The sequence below is a fragment of the Humulus lupulus genome, chromosome 7 (assembly GCF_963169125.1).
Source record: "Humulus lupulus chromosome 7, drHumLupu1.1, whole genome shotgun sequence".
Classification (NCBI taxonomy): domain Eukaryota; kingdom Viridiplantae; phylum Streptophyta; class Magnoliopsida; order Rosales; family Cannabaceae; genus Humulus; species Humulus lupulus.
The window spans coordinates 23,913,503-23,935,827 of NC_084799.1; the positions used below are offsets into that span (position 1 = coordinate 23,913,503).

Below are 22,325 nucleotides of genomic sequence, written 5' to 3' on the forward strand. Positions count from 1 at the left end.
TGTCACATATACACAGGGTGTAGTTTTCTTACCTCTGATTCGAGCGAGAATGAATAAAAGAACGACCCTTGAGAACGGTCAACCTTTAAGTCCTTTAGCGTTCACCTAGTCATAACCAAATACGGGACACCATCAATAAAATGAATAAAAAAGGTTCCCGAACCAAGATTTAGCCTCCGGGACATCAATCCCCACTAATCCGGGTAGTAGGAACAATCCCGAGGCCTAAAACCAAGTCCCCGAGGTCAAAACACTCAAACGGGCTCAAAACCACCCAAGAGCCACAGCCCTAGCACCATGAGCCGCGACCCCCAGCCACACCAGGAGCAAGGGCCGCGTCGCCCCATACCCAGGGCTGCGGCGCCCAGCAAGGCCAAAATGCCTCCACCTGCTTCTTCGAGCTAGGGCCGCGGCCCCCCACCCAGAACCAGCCATAAACATGATTTCCTTCATCCCAAACATTCCAAAAACATACCTAAACACTTCCAAATCCAAAAATCAAAGTTCCCAAACTTCCCAATGATCCAAAATCATCAAATCCCGAGGCTCAAACGAACTAAAAACTCAACGATTCACAAAACCCAATTCTAAGCTTAGAAACTCTAAAAACTGAAAACTTAAGACTTAGATAACCTTTGATTGGGTTGTTTCTCGCTAAATCCTTCGGTCAAGAAGCTTCTAATCTTTCCTAGGATCGCTATGCCTCGATCCTTGCTTGATTCCGACTCCTAGAACTCGAGATCCCTTTGAAATTGCCTCGAACGGTAAAAGGAACTGACGGGAAGAGAGAAAGTATATTCTAACATACGGTTCTATCTGACAAGCTACTTCAAGCTTAAGTAACCTCAAATAAAACCTAGTGCTCGGGGACCCGAAAACACCCCTGGGAACATTATAGTCAAAACTTCCAGAATTTCCTCCTAGTCTCAATAACTCCCAATTTATCATCAAATAAACATATCCATTACTCAATATTCCGATAAATGACCCCGTTATGACAAAACCGCTAATTCACAATATAAGACCGTCTCATGCCGAATAGCTCGAATATATCTCCATAATAATGGGATCTCATCCATAACTCACAGTATGCACAAAAATACACAAATATGCCCTCAACGGGCCAAATTACCAAAACACCCCAATAATCAAATGTGAACTCACATGCATGCATTTAACATCATATTATAATATAATTCACAAAAACATGCATATAATCATTTAATGGCATAGTTAAACAGTTATGGCCCTCCCGGCCTACTAATCTAGCCATTAAACCGCATCAGGGATTTCGGGGCATTACATATAGGGTGTAGTTTTCTTACCTCGGGTTCGAGCAAGAAATAATATAAGAACGACCCTTGAGAACGATCGAACTTTTAGTCCCTTAGCGGTCACCTAGTCATTACCGACTGGAATCCATTAATAAAGTAAATCAATAAAAGGTTCACAATCTAAAACCACGCTTCTGGGATCAATCCCGCACTCTCGGGAATCTCAATCTACCCAAACAGGGTAAAGGAACCCATCCCTGAGCCTTAAAATTCATCCCGAGCCCTAAAATAGTGTAATGCCCCGGATTCCCTAATGTGGTTTAGCGGCTGGATTTGTAGGCCGGGAGGGCCATAATTGCTTAATTACGCCACTAAATGTGTTTATGCATGTTTATGAGAATTATATTATAATATAATGTTACTTGTATGCATATCGATGTTATGTGTTGAGACCACATTATGATGTGGGTTTGCTCGAGCTATTCGACATGAGACGATCGTAGATTATTGATTAGCGGTTTAGTCACAATGGGATTAAGCGTCGAGACTTGGGTTGAGTCTCGGGGTGGTTTTGATGATTAGAGCGTTACCGGGAGATAAAGGGTAACGGGATGTGAATTATTGGTGTTTATGATTTTCGAGAATAACGGGAATTGGAGAGCATTAATTATGATTAACGAGTTAGGAGGAAAGTACCAAAAATGTCCTTAGGAGCCTTTAGAAAGTATTAATTGACCTAGGGGTAAAATGGACATTTCACCCCTAGGATAGATATAACACTTGTTGGCTGAAGAAAGTAGTGAAAACAGAGTATGCAAAAAGGAGTTCTCCCGTACCTTCTTTTCTTCATTTTTTTCTTTGTGGTTTTTGAGCCAACTTTGAGGATTCTAGCTTGGGAAGCAAGCCTTGGGAGTTTGGGAGTGTGTTCCACTATTGAAGAGCTTCATAAGCCAAGCTTTGGGTAAGTTTTTGACCATGATTTTCTCTGGTTTGCTCTGTTTTGGTTTTACTTTACAGCTGAGATTACTAGGATGAATTCATGGGTTTTGTTGGGAGTTTTGGCTAGGGTTCCCATGCTTGTGATGTTTGGGATGTGTTGGGATGGTTTTTAGGTTTATTTGGCATCAAGAATAGGCTTTGGAAGATTTGAGATCGAGTTAGAAACGAAGGAGATGAAGAAGGTCGGTTCAGGGGTGTTTTGGGCTGGAGGTAGCGCTACAGCGCCCACCCTAGGGCGCTATAGCGCTCCTCAGGAGGCTTTTTGGCTTTTGGGAGGTTCTGAGTAGAGCGCTGTGGCGCTAGGGGTTGAGCGCTGTAGCGCTACCCTGTTCCTTCCAAACCCCGTTTTGAGTGTTTTTAAGGGTTTTTGACTTGGGGTTTCAATCCTTAAGGCCCGGGATCGAATCTACTCACCGTGTGGGTATGTTTCGAGGTCCCGAGGGTGGTGCTTAGGTTAAGACCCTATTATTGTGGATTCTCATTAATGGAGGTTATAATTGGTTGTGATTAGGTAACCGCTAAGGAACTAAAAGGTCGATCGTTCTTAGGGGTCGTCTTTATCATACCTCTCGCTCGAACTTGAGGTAAGAAAACAGTGTATGAACACAGTTGCACCCTGTACAGGTATATGACATGCACGGTTTGATATTGAGGCATGTTGGTAGATATATGTGAACGTAGATTGCATATTAAATGATAATGAATGCTGATTACCTACTTGAGACACTGACTAGTCAGGGACCGACTCTAAAGTCGATGATCACACATTGAATGGCTCTATGGCATTAATGCGGGACCGGCCCTAAGGTCGAAGAACTTATAAGCGCTTGCCTGGTCTACGACCAGATGACTATAGCCAAGGTATATGACCCCGGTGACCGTTTGTCACGTGGCTAGGGGACGTTGTCCATAGTTTCGACCCTAGAGTCGTGAGGAAGGTTATGTTGGTGACCAATCACCATGCACCTGTCCTGAACATGCTTATGAAAGAAATCACCTATCAGTTAAGCCCTGGTGACCCTATCGCCACATGGCTAGAAGGAGTGATGCTCATTATTGTGACTTTTGGCTATTGTCACCTATTTGTCGGATTGATAGTCCCGAACGGTTATTATGATCGTTGTTGATGTTATATCATGTTTTATTATGTTTTCTTGCTAGGCCTTGGCTCATGGGTGTTGTGTGGTGCAGGTAAAGGAAAGGAAAAGCTTGGCCAGCCTTGAGTGGAGAGCTTGGGCCGATGTGATGTACATACAGGGCCGCTTGACCGCCACGGTCAAGAAGTTCTCAGAGGGACTAGGGGTTTACCCTATTTTTGCCGCTTAGGTCGGCGGGGATTGTAAATTTGGAACTGTAGCGACTCTTTTGTATTACGAACTACTTGTAAACATTTTGAAAGGCTCATGAGCAGTTTGTTTACTTAATAAAATGCACCCTTTCCTTTTTGCTGGTTTTTCACCTTAACCTGATATTAACACTTAGATCACGTTTTTAACCAAAGGACTCGGGTAGCGGGTCAAATTTCTGGTTCACCGTAACTGTTCTTGGGTAACCAGGGCGTTACAACTTGGTATCAGAGCAATGCCAAGGTTAGGGTTCCTGTAGACTGGCTGGGTATGTACACACATCACCGAAGACAAGCTCGACTCATGGTTTGGTAACTATCTATGGGATAACATGTATAATTGTTTAAATGTGATATGTATGCTTTACCTGTGTGCATGAGATATTATGTTGAGCTTGTGCCCTGAGATATTATATCTTCAGCAAATGTGTACTAATTAGTACTGAGATTGTTGGCGCCTGCTTATTAGCATGGTTGTTTATAAGTTATTATGTGATACATGCTGAGTGCTGAGTGCCATAAACATGTATCTGTTTGTGAATACTGAATGACTGTGGAATGTAATAGTTGTCTGTTGTTCTTGGACCGTGAGGCAGCAAGAGGTTTAGTTATTACAACCTGACTGGCCGTATTGATTATTGTTTCAGTAAGGTATCAGTGACAGAATGAACTCAGGACAGACAGACATGTCAGCTGGCCAGAGTGATCCAGGCCAGAATTATAACAGTCAGGGTCAAGAGAATGACCAATCTCAAGTTCCACAGCCAGCACCTGCAAACTGGCAGCAGTTGTTTAATGATTTGCAGGCTATAGTGTTAAAACAGGGAGAGGAGCTTCTGTAGTTGCCAGTGTTGCAGAGGCACCTTCTATGTCGGTGCCAGTTATTGGGCCACTGCCTGGGGTTGAAAACAGATTGGAACCTCTTTATGAGCGGTTCAGGAAACAGCAACCTCCTGTGTTTGAAGACAGTGCTGATTCTACCAAAGCTGAACAATGGATGAGCATGATTACCACTGTTTTGGATTTTATGAAGGTAGTTGGTACTGAGAGGGTGGCCTGTGCTGCCTATATGTTTCGGGAAGATGCCCGGATTTGGTGGGAAGTGGTTGGCCAGACCAAGGATGTTAATCTCCTGAGCTGGGAGGAATTTAAGACTTTGTTTAATGAAAAGTACTATAATGACGCCATTAGAGCGGCGAAGGCTGATGAATTTATGAGGCTACTTCAGAGATACTTATCAGTAACCGAGTATGCCTTAAGGTTTGACCGTTTGGCAAAGTTTGCCAAGGATTTGGTGCCCACTGATGGGACCAGGAGAGAGCGGTTCTTACAGGGGCTACAGCCCAGGTTAGCCCGGGATGTGCGCATCACCACTGTGGCAGGAGTGACTACTTATGCACAGGTGGTGGAGAAGGCGCTTACAGCTGAAACTGCAGAGATTAAGATCTGGCGTGAAAGTGCAGCCAGAAGGGATTTCAGGAGGCCAGGTCCTCCATTTGTGGGTTCTGGTAGGGGTGTTGGCCCCAGTGACCAGAAGAGGAAGGTTCTTGATACCTTCCCAGTTCCAGGTCCTGACAGGAGACCTCGTGGCAGTGCAGTAGGTCGTCCTGGGGGCAGTGAAGCCTGGAGGTCTTATCCCGAGTGTCCTAGATGCAAGAGGCATCACTTGGGAGAGTGTAAGGCAAGGGCCTGCTTCTCTTGTGGAGCAGTGGGTCATCTGAAAAAGGATTGCCCTAAGGCAAGGAAGGAAGAGCCCAGGAAGGCAGACAGCTCGGCCCCAGCGCGAGTGTTTGCTTTGACTCAAGCAGAAGCTGAGGCTTCGCCCTCAGTTGTTACAGGTCAGCTTCTTAGTGCAGGAACTGCTTATAATGTATTGATTGACTCTGGTGCTACACATTCCTTTGTTGCTAGTAGTGTTATTGATAGATTGTGTAGACCTTGTGATTTCCATGCTGTGGGGTTTGGTACTTTGTTACCCACTGGGGAGCTGGTTGTATCCAGAAGGTGGGTCAGATCTTTGCCAGTGATGGTGGAGGGCAGAGAGTTATCAGTGGATCTTATAGAGTTGGTTATGACTAACTTCGATATGATACTGGGTATGGACTGGTTAGCCAAGTATGGGGCAACCATTGACTGCAGAAGGAAGATGGTCACTTTTGAGCCTGAAGGTGAGGATCCTTTTGTATTTGTTGGTGTTGTGCATGGACCCCGTATTCCTATGATTTCTACATTGAGGGCTAGGGATTTACTGCAAGGGGGTTTCATTGGATTCTTAGCCAGTGTAGTCGATACCACCCAGGTCGTGCCAGTGAGACCAGAGGATACTAGACTTGTGTGTGAGTTTTTGGATGTGTTTCCAGAGGATTTGCCAGGGTTGCCACCGTGCAGAGAGATTGAGTTCATTATAGAACTGGCCCCAGGGACGGAGCCAGTGTCTAGAGCACCATACAGAATGGCCCCAGCTAAGTTGAAAGAATTAAAGGTACAGTTGCAAGAGCTGTTGGATTTGGGTTTTATCAGACCTAGCTTTTCACCTTGGGGTGCGCCAGTTCAGTTTGTGAAGAAGAAAGATGGTTCTCTGGTTTCCCTCCTTGCGATTTCCCCTGAAACCAAGCCTCCAAACATCATCCAAACATCCAATTCAACCCCTAAACTTCATTTACAACACACCCTCATCAAAACCCAAGCAACCATACTCAAAAACTTCCATGAATTCTCACAACTTAAGACCTCAAAATCTCAACTGAAAACTTACTAGAAAAACAGAGTATAGCTTAAATTCATGGATGAAATCTTACCTCAAGCTCTATTTAGATCCCCTTCAATGGTTGAACCAAGGTCCTAAGCCCTCAAGCCTTGCTCTCCTAGCTTGGATCCTCAAAGAGAGTTTAAAAAAAACAAAGGAAGAAGAGTAGAAGAATAGGTACGGGAGAGAGAGATGAGGATGATAATGATGCTCTATTTTTTAAAACTCCACAGCCTTCTAGTGTGATATAATCCCTTGGTCAAATGACCATAATACCCCTAGGTCAATTAAATCCCTCTAAAGGCTTCCAAGGGTAAAACCGTCATTTCTCGCCTATCTCGTTAATTATAATTAACACCCTCCAATTCCCGTTATTCTCAATATTCTCAAATGCTAATAATTCATATCCCGTTACCCTTTAATTCCCGACAACGTTCTAATCATTAAAACACCTCGAGACTCACCCCGAGCCTCGAACTTAATCCCGTTATGACTAAACTGCTAATTTATACTCAAAGATCGTCTCATGCCGAATGGCTCGAACAAATCCAAATATAATGTGGTATTATTTATAATTCACCCACATGCATGAAAATACACAATCACGCCCTCAACAGGCCAAATTACCAAAATACCCTCATAATAAAATGTGAACCCATATGCATGCATTTTTCATCATATAATAATATAGTTCACATAAACATGCATATAATCATCTAATAACATAATAAATCAATTATGGCCCTCTCGGCCTCCTAATCAAGGTCCTAAACCTTATTAGGAAATTTAGGGCATTACATTAGGGTCTTAACTTCCTGAAGGCGGTCAGTAAGCAAAATGTCAATTTTTCGATCAAAGGGTATCTGGACTCTGCGCCCAGAATTTGCTTACGTAACAGACCAGGAACTGGACCTTTCCCTCTTCTGACACTAGTGCGGCGCTGATGGCGTGTTCTGACACTGCCAAATATAGGTACAGTTGTTCCCCATTTACTGGTTTTGACAAGATTGCTGCTTGGGCTAGATGTTCTTTCAATCTTTGGAAGGCCTCTTCCCATTCGACTATCCACTTGAACCTCTAGTTCCCACGAAGTATGTTGAAGAACGGGATGCACTTGTCCGTGGATTTCGACATAAAGCGGCTCAAAGCTTCTATTCTTCCCGTTAGACTTTGAACATCTTTGTGTTTTCGTGGTGACGGCACGTCGATCAGGGCTTGGATCTTGTCCGGGTTAGCTTCTATCCTTCTTGAGCTTACTATGAAGCCCAGAAACTTCCCGGATGCCACGCCAAATGTGCACTTCTTGGGATTTAGCTTCATCCCATACTTCCGGATAATGGAAAATGTTTATGCCAGGTCGTCCGCGTGTGGGGATGATGTCTTAGACTTGACCAACATGTCTTCTATATAGACCTCCATGTTCTTCCTTAGTTGGTTCCGGAACATCCTGTTGATCAATCTCTGATAGGTGGCCCCAACATTTTTTAGCCCGAAGGGCATGATGATGTAGCAATATAAACCCTTGTCCGTCTAGAAGCTGGTGTGTTCCTGGTCTGCTACATGCATCGAAATCTGGTTGTAGCCGGAGTAAGCATCCATGAAGCTTAACAACTGACACTCGGATGTAGCATCCACCATCTAGTCAATCCGGGGCAGAGGGAAGCAATCCTTTAGGCACGCCTTGTTAAGGTTCGTGAAGTCGATGCAGGTCCTCCACGTTCCATTTGGCTTTGGTACCAACATCGGATTTGCTAGCCAAATGAGATGCAAGGCCTCCTAGATGAAGTTGATCGAGGAAAACTTCTAACTTGAGGGCCTCTGCCCTTTTCGCTCCTAGGGGGCTACGCTTCTTCTGGATGGGAGTCACATTCTTGTCAATGTTCAGAGCATGGCATATGACGTTGCGATCGATCCCAATCATATCTGAATGAGACCAAGCCAGGAAATTTTGGTTCTCTTTCACCCAGGCAATTATGGCAACCCTAATGTAACGCCCCAACTCCAGGGACCGTTACGGTGTGCCTTGTAAACAATGCTAAACTCGCTAATCGAGTCATTTGGCCAAAATCTTGTAACTAAGTATGATTAGTGGTTTAGGGATTAAAAATTTTGGTTAAGATGTAACGTTTCACTAGAACGTTTAATATATATACGTTGGGATCCCAAAAAATATAATTTCAGAGTCTATTACAGAAAAATATTTACAACAGGTCTTTCTAAGCGGCAAAACAGGGTTTAACCCTAGTTCCACTTTAAACCTCGGCCGTGGCGGACGAGCAGCTGCATATGTACACGTCATCACCTAAGCTCTCCAACTCAAGGATGGCCCAACTTTCTTTTACCTTTACCTGCACCACAAAGCACCCGTGAGCCGAAGCCCAGCAAGAAAACACAATATAACATGATGTAATGTCAACAATGATCATAATAATCATCCAGGACTCTCGGTCCCAATATAAATAGGTGACAGTAGCAAAAGTCACAAAAGTGGGTACAACTCCTTTTTGCCATGTGACGATAGGGTCACCAGGGCTTAACTGATATGAGAACCTTTCATAAGTTTGAACAGGATAGGTGTATGGTGAATAGTCACTAACATAACCTTTCCCCATGACCATAGAGTCATAACCTTGGAACAGCGTTCCCTAGCCATGTGACAAACAGTCACCGGGGCCATATGCCCTGGCTTTGATCATCTGGTCTTAGACCAGGCAAGCGCTTATAAGTTCATCGACTATAGGGTCAGTCCAGCATTAATGTCGTAGAGCCATTCAATGCAAGTTCATCAACTTTAGGGTCGGTCCAGCATTAATGCCATAGAGCCATTCAATGCAAGTTCATCGACTTTAGGGTCGGTCCAGCATTAATGCCATAGAGCCATTCAATGCAAGTTCATCGACTTTAGGGTCGGTCCAGCATTAATGCAATAGAGTCATTCAATGTTGATATCGATTAGATCTAATCTTCATTTGGCTCGACGTTCATGACGCTATGCCATTTCTGACTCTTAGGTCAGTATCCCTGACTAGTCAGTGCCATACACAAGTAAGCCATGCCACCAAACATATATCACATGATCAATATCCATAAACAAGGTATTCAGCATGCTTACTAAACAAGTACTAGTACAATTAGGATCATGCATAAACACAGAGATTCAAGCTCTGAACGATATCATACCCAGTAAACAAAGCATGTCCTAATCACATGTTTCTCGTGCATCATATGCATGACACTTAACAGTCCAACATGCACCAATAGTAGCCATGCATGTCATGTTTAATAATCAACCAACATGCATCAAGAATAGCCATGCATGTCACATAAACATAGGGTGCAGTTTTCTTACCTCAGATTCGAGCTAGAATGATTTAAAGAACGACCCTTGAGAACGATCAACTTTTGGTCCTTTAGCGATCACCTATTCATAACCAAATATATGATATTATCAATAAAAATGATCAATACAAGTTCCCAAACCAATATCTAGCCTCCGGGACATCAATCCACACTTAACCGGGTAGTAGGATCGACCCCGAGGCCTAAGGCCAACATCCCCAAGTCAAAAACCTATTTCTGGGCAAAACTGCCCTGATGGGCCGCGGATCACCATAGCCATGCCGCGGCTCACCCTCAGACAGAAGCATAATTCTTCCCAGAAACACACTCAGGCCGCGACACACCATAGACAGGCCACGACACATTACGCAAACCAGCAAGCCACCAGCTTGCTTCCCCTGTGTTTCTCCTCGAAACCAAACCTTCAAACCAGTCCAAAACCTCAACCTAACATCCAATTCAACCTCTAAACATTATCAACAACTCACCTACATCAAAACCCAAGTTAAACATCAACTAAACTTCCATTAATTCCAACTATTTAGCAAGGAATCACAAGCTGAAAGTTTAAAGCCAAAACAGAGTATACCATGAAACTAATGGCTGGAACTTACCTCAAACTTGAATTTGAATCCCCTTTAATGGCTGAATCAAGTTCCTAAGCTCCCACTTTTGATCTCCTAGCTTAACTCCTCAATTTGGGCTCTCAAAATTCAAAGGAAGAATGAAGGGAAAAATTTGTACGGGAGAGAAAGGAGGAGATGAGGATGAAGCTCTGTTTTGTTCTGTTTCCTACAGCCTACTAAACCTCATATATATCCAAGCTAAATGACCTAAATGCCCCTAGGTCATTTAAAGGCTTCTAAACACTCCCAAGGGTAAAATCGTCATCCCTCGCCTATCTCGTTAATTATAATTAACGCTCTCCAATTCCCGCTATTCTCAATATTCTCAAATGCCAATAAATCATATCTCATTACCCTTTAATTCCCGGGAATGTTCTAATCATCAAAATAACCCCGAGCCCCGAACTTAAACCCGTTATGACTAGACCAAGCACTTACATCTCATGATCGTCTCATGCCAAATAGCTCGAACCAATCCACCTTATAATGTGGCTACATTAATTAATCACAACCATGCACCCAAGATACACAATTACGCCCACAGTGGCCAAATTACCAAAATACCCTTATAATTATAAATACTCCCATATGTATGCATTTACCATCATATAATAATATAATTCACATGAACATGCATATGATCATTAAATAACATAATAAATCAATTATGGCCCTCCCGGCCTCCTAATCAAGTTCTTAAACCTTATTAGGAGATTCGGGGCATTACACCTAACCTCCGACTTCAAGTTCCTCCCTACCCGGATCACTTTGTTCAAGTCGGTGTCACTAATGCACATCTCCTAAACTTCCTCCATGGGCTCTAATTCCCTATCCACAGATCCAATTCGTCGTCCTCCCAGACCACCCTCCTTACTGGTTGTGGTGGTGGGATTGGATCAGCGTTTTCCTCTTCAAGAGGCTCTTCGCGGACCATGAAGATTGGTCGGGTGGAGACATGATAACATTTACGGGTGCTTTTCTGATCTCCCCGCACATTCCCACTCTATCGTTATCACACAGGAACTTCATGCATATGGCGCCGAAGTCAACTTGAGCGAAGCGTCCGAAGATCACGTTGTACACCATGGGGCAATCCACCACCACGAAGGTGCAGTACTTGAACGAGCCTTGAACCTCGTTACCCAGAGTCACGGGGAGTTGAATCTTGCCCATCAGGATCAACGAATCCCCATTGAAGCCATAAATATGCGTAGGGCAGGAAGCTAGGTCTGCCTCCGTCGCCTTGAATAAGACATTGACGGAGCTCCTGTCGTCCACCAACACTCGGGACACTCGTTTCCCCATGAGGAAATGAAGTCCATTTTTAATAGGACATTATATCAATGGACACTTTCTGGTTACAATAAAATACTCAGTAAATATATGTCTTTAATTCTCAAGAGTTCAGTCTCATATTTATAGTGGAATAATCATGAGAATAATAAATATGATTATTGAATCAAAGAGTTTTGGTTAATAATCTTTTATTTATTGGAGCTTGGAATTATTGGTCCATAGGTCCTCGGGGCGGCTCTATCAACACTAATCAAGGTAAGAGTTGATACAAGGGTTAAACTATGAATGGACTATTTGAGAGAATATTTATTCTTCGGGATAAATGTGCAATTATGTGATAATTGAAGTTGCACAATTTATTATTGCATTTATGCAATTTTTGAAATTGTGTAGAAATAGAATAAATTGATTTTAATCAATTATTTTATTTAAGCGTGAATAAATAAATATGGATAGTCAAAATTTGGTTTTGATTATTATATTTATTTAATTAATAATAAGATGATAATGGAAATTCAAATTTTGAATTTTGAATTTTGAATTTTGAATTTTGAAATTTAAGTTGTTATCTTTTCCTTAAAAAGATGATACCTTATTTGAATATCTAATTATTAATTAATAAAAATAAGAACACGTGAAAAAAAAATCAAATTCTCATTTTTCAGGATAGGTTACACGCATAGTCTAATGTTATCAGAAGTTGATTTTGTATTTTTATTTTTAATTAATTAATAAAATATTTTAAAATGAGTTTTAAAATGGAATGTTAGACTTTGTCTTTTATCATTATTATTATTATAAAAAGATGATTGATTTTTATTTATTATTATTATTATGGTAATAATATCTATATATTCTATATGATAGAAAAATATAAACAACATATCATTATAAGCTTTTACATAAAAGAAAAACTATCATCTTTTTCACAAAACAAAAACCATTTCTCTCTAGCCTATAATCAAAAGTCTCATGTGTTGAGAATACTTTTGATTCACAAAATTGATCATTGTTCTCTTGGTGCCCACGCACATCTTGAGGTGTAGAGAACGTCTTGGAAGATCTAGGTGTGAGTACTCCAGCAAGGATAGGAAGATCGAAACATATACAAAAAGATTTAAGGATTCTTGTAGGCTACAAGAGGTAAATCATTTCATATTATTTTTCTCATTCATATTATATATTTATTAACATATTTCATATTAAAGGATCCGCATATAAAGCTGTTTATATGAATTTTTTGTTGTATACCAATACCGCAAACTTTCACTGCGCACTAGGAACCATTCCTAACAGGTAAGTGCTGAAACAGGCTCTAACTCTGAAGAATTGCGTGTCGTTCGCCCAGAAGTACGATGACTCTCGCTAATCGTCCGGACTTGCAGAAGAAACTTCGGAACGGTTGAAAGACTGGGAAGATTAAGGAAGAAGAGAGAGTGCTGGGGGTTTCAAATTTTGAATGGCAAGTCTGTTTGCTGAGAGGCGGTTATTGAGTTTTATACTCATAACTTGGAGGGGAAGCAGATACACCCTGACCGTCAGATTACCCATGACGTAGGCACTCGAGAGTAATCCAACGATCAGATCCTAAAAGGCACGGATCATGATCGTTGGCCTTGGGAAACGACGTCTTGGGTATGGAGCGAAAAGACACCTAGGGTATGGAGTGGACATTTTGAGTAGTGGAATGGACTTCTCATTAATTGCATGGATTGATGGGCCCAGCAATAGGGAGTCAACACGTGGCGCAGACTTTTTAGAAAAGTCAAAAGAAGGCCAAACGTCACCTCCCGAAGACCTTCTTAAATTACTCCTAAATCTATGTCTCCATTGTCCGAGGACGAGTGAAGACTTGGGGGGAAAATATTGTCCGTGTTTTGATCATCCGACACGTGGCAATTGTGAGTAATTAGCAATAAGTCGTGGATTCCTCGGGAAGTGAGTTCCTTGATGTGATCCAGTCTTGCCGAATCGAGGATATCTCCAGATGAGGCTATGTCCTGAGGTCTTCTCTCAGGCAAGGGTGTCTTCCAGTGAGACCACGTTTTAGGCCAGTCTCCGAAGCATGAATACCCATAGGTGAGGCCATGACCCGAGGTCTTCCCTCGGGGAGAGGATGTCTCCAAGTGAGATCACGCCCTGAGGGCCCCTTTTCACTCAGCCATTCTCCAAGTCCAGGAATCTAGTCCTTAGGCCTAGGAGTAATGTCAGGCGTCAATCATTGCAAGTGTGTGCCTCAAAAGGATAATCTAAAATCTTTAGGTGATCCTTGATTAGTGGTGTCGAGTTCGTACACTCGACAATCGATATTTCCCACAACACCGCCTAGCATGGGCAAACGTGCGCCACACCATGACAGTCACAGATATGTTCCCCATAAATTTGGTGTTTGACTTTCTGCAATGGACCCTGTAGAATCTGCGTGGGCCATAGTCTTTATTGTAACACATCCCTTTGTGTATTAACTTAACATTAACACCCTAATATTTATGAGAGATGATTAGCATTAATGACTTCAGCCTCTATAAAAAGGGCTGGGATATCTCCTTGTAAAGGGTTCGGTTTTTAAGAGAGAGAAATTCTGTACTCAATGCAATATATAACAAAATAATCACCGTTTGTTTTGAAGGTTTTTATATAAATTTAACACCACATAGGGCAGGAAGCGCATCTGGTGTAGTGGTATCATAGTACCCTCCCACGGTACTGACCAGGGTTCGATTCCCTGGATGCGCATAAGTCCTTTGATAATTTTTACTTTTGGGTGTCTTTACACTAATAATATACGTTTCCCCAATGGAGAGCAAAATGTATTAAACCCAAAAAAAAAGCAATTCAAAGTCCCCAATGAAAGAAAGGTATTAAAAACTGCCCTTTTTCTCTAACGAACGATCTTCTCAAAACATTTTCATGATTAATTATTTTCTACACTTTCTTTACATGACAATATATATAAAAGCTTCTCTCCTCAAAATCGTTCCTAACTTCCCATATCATTTCACACTCACTTAAAAAAACAACAGTATAATTACATAAAAACTAATGGATAATTCTATAGTAGAACTTTCAAAAAGAGCTTTACCGTAAGGCTCTTTGCAGGATGCTCTAAATAACTACAATATACATGGTCATAAAAAAAATCGTGTCGAAAAATATTCAAATGTTGAGAACACAAAAGAACCCTACGGTAGGGCTCTTTTTGAAGGCTCTACCAAAAAAATTTCCAAAACTAATATTAAAGAAATACAATTTAAATAAACTATTAAATTTAGATATTTTATGTCAAATTAAATTAAATGGGATGAATAAATCTCCATATTATCCTTATGGCTATAAAAAGTAAAAATGATTATATAAGTGTTACATAAATATAATTAGTACTATATATACTATTGATAATGTGGCAAGTTTTTTAAATGAACAAAATGAAAAGTTTCATCAAAATCTTATATATCAATTATTTAAAATGAAAAATAAGTTTATAAAGTAATTGTCAAGAGTCCTAAAATTATGTATTCACTAGATATAATTTTGTAATCTCACAAATTGTTATACTTAATGGTATGTTTATTATTTTATTTGATAGTATTTCAATCTAATTTTTTTTTAAGTAAATTTTTTTAATTGAAATTCTCGAACTGTTTTATTTTTTTATATATATAATTTGTATAGGATAACAAATTCACTTAGAGATGATCCAAACAAAACAAAACAAAAAGATTTTATTTATACAATTGAAAAAAATATATTATCTAGATAGTGTTTATAAGGATGTCATAGTTTGCATTTTTTTTCTAAACTGGTATAGAGTTTTTTAACAAAAGAGTAGTGTAGAATTTTGATATAACCCATTTTTATTTAAATACAATTTTTTTATCAAAACTGTATTTATTTAGATAAATGATGAGATAGAGAAGGAATTGCATTTGACCAACATAGCTGTTCCATTTATTTTTTTTATATATAAAATATAATATATTTTTTTAGATATGTACCTTTTTAAACTTTAGTTGTTATGTATGTTATTTATAATAATTTGTATAAAGAAAGATAGGATGAAATAATTAATGAGGTTGAGATTTTGAGGAGATAGGGAAAATGAATTTAACTTAGATAACAGAATGAATAAATAAGAATTTTTACCCTGACTATAAACTTATGTGGAGTTTTGCTCCTTAAATTTATTTTTTGGAAAAATTTATCCTCAATCTATAACAATCATAGCAAATATTGTACTCTTTTAGCTATATTATATTTATTTTTTATACGGTTTGTCAGTCTGATCACTGGCTACATGTATAGTTGTAGTATGATGATCAATTTAGCTAACTTAAGCTAGTCGAAACCGAGTTTATTGACATTAAATATACAAATAGTAGCTCTAAGAATATCGATATATATTTACAGAATTTGTCATTAGACTACTATTTATGTATGTATTTCCTGCCTGGACTATTGAATTGTGTTTGATCAGCGTTATATCAGTGTTAAATTAAAACTGTTTTAAAAAAATTAATGAAATGCAACTGATGGTGGACGTTTGCAATGATTGTTATAGTTCGGGGAAATTTTTTTCTAAAAAAAAAATTTCTAAGGCAAAATTCTATAATAGTCATAGTTCGAATAGAAAAAATATTGTTTATTCTAACGGAATCGATTGATTGAAAAAAATGAAGAGCAGGTGAGAGTTATTTATTAGTAGAACATGGATGAGATAGAGAAATGGGGACAAGTGATTGATTTTCTTCTCGCACATGCCCTTTTTCTCGCTTCTTTATATTATACTCATGATAAAACAAAGAGGATCCTTATATATTTCTTTGGGGTGCCTTTACATTAATAATATACGTTTCCCTGATGGACAGCAAAATGCAGTGAAAATGTATTAAATCTGAAAGTAATTCAAATTCCCCCAATGAAAAGAAAGGTATTAAAAACTTATCTTTGTTCTCTCATATGCCTTTTTTCCGTTTCTTTTTATTATACTCATGATAAAACAAAGAGGACCTCCAACATGAATTTTGGGCATTTGATATTCACCATAATTGGGCTGTCAACCACCTCGTATTTTCTTGTGAGCCCAGCCATAAAGAGATGGCAAAAGAAGCAAACGATAAAAGAGAAGCTAAATGTGATAAAGGAAGCATTGGAAGAAGCCAGCGAAAGAGTTGAAAGGTTTCAAGATAGGCACGACCGTATTCTGAGTCAATTATGCACCTATTACTTGACGCCTACAGAGCTTGAGGAGGCCGTGGTGGCTGCTCGAGACGCCGTGAAAGAGGCACTTGTGGTCACCGCTACACTCACCAAAATGCAAATCGATCTCATCACCTCTCTTTCCCCATATCATGATTTTGATGTGTAATTTTATGATTTTACATTGTGGCTGGCTTATTCAAATTTTGCATGTTCCCAAACTATTTTCACATTATACAGTGTAACAAGAGTTTTTCTTTTTATATAAAAAACCAATTTCATATATAAAAATATTGTTATATTAGTCTCAACACATTGTTAGATTTTTTTTATTCATAATTTTCAAAATTATATATTTAAAATTTAGTGGTTCAATATAATTTTAGATATTAAAGAATTTTTATTTTGGGATTATGAGTGTAGAATTAATATTCGTGAAAAATTATATGTTTTATTATAATCAAATGTTTTAAATAATATTGAGTACACTACTAACTAATATCAATTCAAAGACTACAAAAGATCTAGCCTTCTTTTTAAGGTATCAAATATATACGATTTCAAAATATAAGGTACCAAATATGTACGATTTCAAAATGTATGGTACCAAACGAGCATTATTGTAAATACAGGGTACCAAAATGATACTTTGCAAAAGAACAAGGTACCAAATGGTTACCTACCCAAATTTTAATAATTAAATTTGAGTTTGAGGTACTAAATATAAACGATTTGAAAATATAAGGTATCGAATGAGCATTATTGTAAACACATAGTACCAAATGATTACCTGCCATTTACATAATTATATATGTATTCGATATGCCCTCTCATCATAGGCCATAAGTTCAATTAAAATATATATATATATATCATAGGCCATAAGTATAGAGGCCAATCTTGTATTGTAATAGTTGAAATTGTGAAGTAGACAATGGCTTAGTGAGGATATCAACAAACTGGTATGCATAAGAGACATCAGATACATGAAGGAGACCAGATTGGACTTAATCTCAGCGACATGTTTCATTGTAGAATGAAAAACAAGAATAAAACTGTAACGCCCCAACTCCAGGGACCGTTACGGTGTGCCTTGTAAACAGTGCTAAACTCGCTAATCGAGTCATTTGGCCAAAAACGTGTAACTAAGTATGATTAGCGGTTAAGGGATTAAACACTTTGGTTAAGATGTAACGTTTCACTAGAACGTTTAATATATAAATTGGGATCCCGAAAATATAATTTCAGAGTCTATTACAGAAAATATTTACAACAGGCCGTTCTAAGCGGCAAAACAGGGTTTAACCCTAGTTCCACTTTAAACCTCGGCCGTGGTGGACGAGCAGCTGCATATGTACACATCATCACCTAAGCTCTCCAACTCAAGGATGGTCCAGCTTCCTCTTGCCTTTACCTGCACCACGTAGCACCCGTGAGCCAAAGCCCAGCAAGAAAATACAATAAAGTATGATATAATATCAACAACGATCATAATAACCACTCAGGACTATCAGTCCAAGCAAATAGGTGACAATAGCCAAAAGTCACAATAATGAGCTTAGCTCCCTCTAGCCATGTGACGATAGGGTCACCAGGGCTTAATTGATAAATGATTCTTTCATAAGTTTGATCAGGACAGGTGCATGGTGAATGGTCACTAACATAACCTTCCTCCCGACTCTAGAGTCGTGCTATGGACAGCGTCCCCTAGCCATGTGACAAATAGTCACCGGGGTCATATACCTTGGCTATAAGCATCTGATCATAGACCAGGCAAGCGCTTATAAGTTCTTCGACCTTAGGGTCGGTCCCGCATTAATGCCATGGAGCTATTCAATGCGTGATCATCGACTTTAGAGTCGGTCTAGCATTAATACCATAGAGTTATTCAATGCGTGATTCTCAACCTTAGGGTCGGTCTAGCATTAATGCCATAGAGCCATTAAATGCATAATTCTCGACCTTAGGGTCGGTCCCTGACTATTCAGTGCCATACACAAGTAAGTCATGCCACCAATTATAAATCAGCTGTCCAATACTCGTAAACAAGGTGTTCATCATGCTTACTAAACATATACTAGTACAATTAGGACCATGCACAACCACAGAGGCACAAGCTCTGAACAATATCATACCCAGTATATAAAGCATGTCCCAACCACAAGTTTCTCATGCATCATATGCAATATATCCAGCAATCCAACATGCACCAATAACAGCCATGCATGTCACGCTTAATAATCAACCAACATGCATCAAGAATAGCCATGCATGTCATACTCAATAATCAACCAACATGCATCATTAATAGCCATTCATGTCACATATACACAAGGTGCAGTTTTCTTACCTCAGATTCGAGCTAGAACCAATATAAGAACGACCCTTGAGAACGATCAACCTTTTAGCCCTTAGCGGTCACCTAATCATAACCAAATATGGAACACCATCAATAACATGATAATCAAAGGTTTTCAAACCAATATCTAGCCTCCAAGAGATCAATCCAAACTAATCCAAGTAGTAGGGACACTCCCGAGGCCCATAGCTAAGTTCCCGGGGTCAAAACGAGCAAACGGGGTGAAAACAGGGCAAGGGCTGCGGCCCTAGCACCTTGGGCCGTGGCCCCCAGGGTTCTCTGAGGCAAGGGCCGCGGCGCCCAGCAAGGCCAATTTCCTGACACCTGCTTCATCGAACTAGGGCCGCGGCGCTCAAGAACAGGGCCGCGGCCCCCAACCCTGGGCCATTCCCAAACGTGTTTTAAGCACTCCAAATCCTCCAAAAACATACCCAAACATTCCCCAATCATCAAATCAAAGTTCCCAAGCTTCCCAATACTCCAAAACCCTCAAAACCCAAGGTTCAAACTAACCAAAAACTCAACAATTCACAAAGTCCAATTCTAAGCTTAAAAACTTTAAAAACTTCAAACTTCAAACTTAGATTACCTTTGATTGGGTTGTTTTCCGTCAAATCCTTCGGTTAAGAAGCTTCTAATCTTCCCTAGGATCGCTATGCTTCGACCCTCGCTTGATTCCGACTCCTAGAACTCAAGATTTCCTAAAAAAATGCTTAAACGGTATAACGGACTGTTTTGAGAGAGAACGAGAGGTTTCTAACGTACGTTCTTATCTGGGAAGCTACTTCAAGCTTAAGTAACCTCAAATAAAACCTAGTGCTCGGGGTCCCGAAAACACCCCCGGGGATACTATATTCAAAACTTCCAGAATTCCATCCTGATCTCAAATATTCTCAATCTATAACTAAGTAAACATTTCTATTACCCCAAATTTGACCTCGTTATGACAAAACCGCTAACTCATAACCTAAGATCATCTCATGACGCATAGCTCGAATATATCTCCATAATAATGAAATCTCATTCACAAATTACAGTATGCACCCAACATACACAATTACGCCCACAGTGGCCAAATTACCAAATTACCCTCATATTTAACATATGAACCCATATGCATGCATTCACCATCATATAATAATATAATACACGTAAACATGCATATAATCATTAAATACTATAATAAATCAATTACGGCCCTCCCGGCCTCCTAATCAAGGTCCTAAACCTTATTAGGAAATTTGGGGCATTACAAATACTTAACTATGTTGCACCAACATTATCACATTAACACAACAGGAGAATTTGTTAAGCTAATTCCAAGTTCTAAAAGGAAAGAGCAAACTTAATGAAGATCAACATAAGTGACATCGACCAAGTGGTACTCTGCTTTTGTAGAAGAGTGAGCATTATTTGTTGCTTTTTCTAGCTCCAACGTGCTAGGTTTCACCCAAGATAAACCAAGTAAGCACTGGTTGAAGAATAATTGACTTTATTTCCAGCCCATTTTGCATTTGAGAAGGCATAAGTTAAGGGAGAATCAGGATGGAGAATAAGTCTTTTGTCTAATGTACCACACAAATAGCATAAAATATTTTTAAGAAGAACCTAGAGCTTGTTTGGCTAAGCTTATGCTTTTGGCTTCTCAAAAAGCTCTTCCTCAAGAAGCTAAAAATATTAGTTTCCCTTCAAAGAACTTTTTAGACTAAAAAGCTAAAGTACGTTAGTAGTACAAGCAAACCTTAAAAGTGCTTTTAAGCTTTAAAAGCCAAGAAGTGGTTTTTAAAAGCCTAGCCAACCAAGACCCTAATGCTCGTTAGTTGGCCTATACATAAACTAGGCCATTTTATCGACTGCAAAAGAAATGTCTAGTTAAATTAAAATATATTGTAGGCTACCAACTACTGCATAATGTGGAATTGGATCTAAAAGAGGTGTTGTAGAGTCCAAGAACTTTACTTAGCTAGTTAGATAGTAGTAGTAATAGTAATAGCTAGTAATAGTTGTAGTATTTTTATGACCGTGGATTTTAGGTTCAAACCGGGACTTAGTTGGACACTCGTAGTAACACTTGTAGATTTTATAAGTTTAACATATAGTTTAAGAATATTAATTATAACCTAAGGTTTGATTAATATGACTGATTATGGAGATGATAATTATTATACTGTAAGGTTTAGATAGACCCAATAAGATATTAACACTTGGCATGTGTGTGTTTAATAAGAAATTAAGAATTTTGGAGGAATAAGTTTATTAAGAGTAATATTTGAACATCCTAGGGTCTGCCAGCAGCTTTGAAATCGTTAAAGGACTTAGTCAAGGTTGTTTACTCAATTCAAATTAGGCTAAAATAGTGTAATTACGTGTATAATATTTCAGCGTATGCCGATATATCGCAGCTCTAGGGGGCGATATATCGCCATACGGGGATACGAAAAACACGTAGCTTCGCACGACCACCTCAACGAGCCTCGGGAGCATTAGTACAGGCGATATATCGCCTAGCATGGCCGATATATCGGCTATGATGCATGATTTTTGAATTATTTTGAAACCGAGCTCATTTTAATCCTTAACCTCTTGATAAGTCCATAATCTTTCTGACCGAGTCTTCAGCCTCTGTTGAACAATTATTCAAATATTTTTCAATTAAAAAGCCATTATTTTATTCAAGCTAAATGAAGATCTTTTCATTCTTGAACTCTATAAATAGGACCTAGTACCCAGCCATTTCTTCATTCATCAAGCTGAGTTCAGAGCCTACAAGCTGCTAGGATTACTTTAGAGTGTTAAACACTTGGGTTGGGGTTATAAGCTTAATAAACACTTGGGAAGTAAGGTTTATAGTATATTTCAGTTTCGAGGTGTAGTTCGGTCATAGAAGCATTCAAGGTATCCCTTATTCTAGTTCCTTTCTGTATTGATTTTTATATTTGATCTCTACTCAAATCCTAACTCAGTACTCTTTATTCTTGGTTAGGCATCTAAGTTCTTTGAACTTAAGGTTCTTGTTGGTAAGTATCTTTCTCAAATGGTTTAGTTCATTCTCTTCATCTTCTTCTTTTAGAAATACTCACCTTTTCGTTATGGTATTTAGGAGTGTTCCAAAATCTCGACTTTGTCCTCATCATCCCGGTATATT

The 22,325-nt window shown here is 39.4% G+C and overlaps 1 non-coding gene across 1 annotated transcript; it reads left to right on the plus strand.

Moving 5' to 3' along the window:
* The first annotated feature begins 14,290 nt into the window (after nt 1–14,290).
* TRNAG-CCC (transfer RNA glycine (anticodon CCC)) lies at nt 14,291–14,361 on the plus strand. Its single transcript has one exon. It is a non-coding gene; the product is annotated as a tRNA-Gly (tRNA).
* Nucleotides 14,362–22,325: the final 7,964 nt, after the last annotated feature.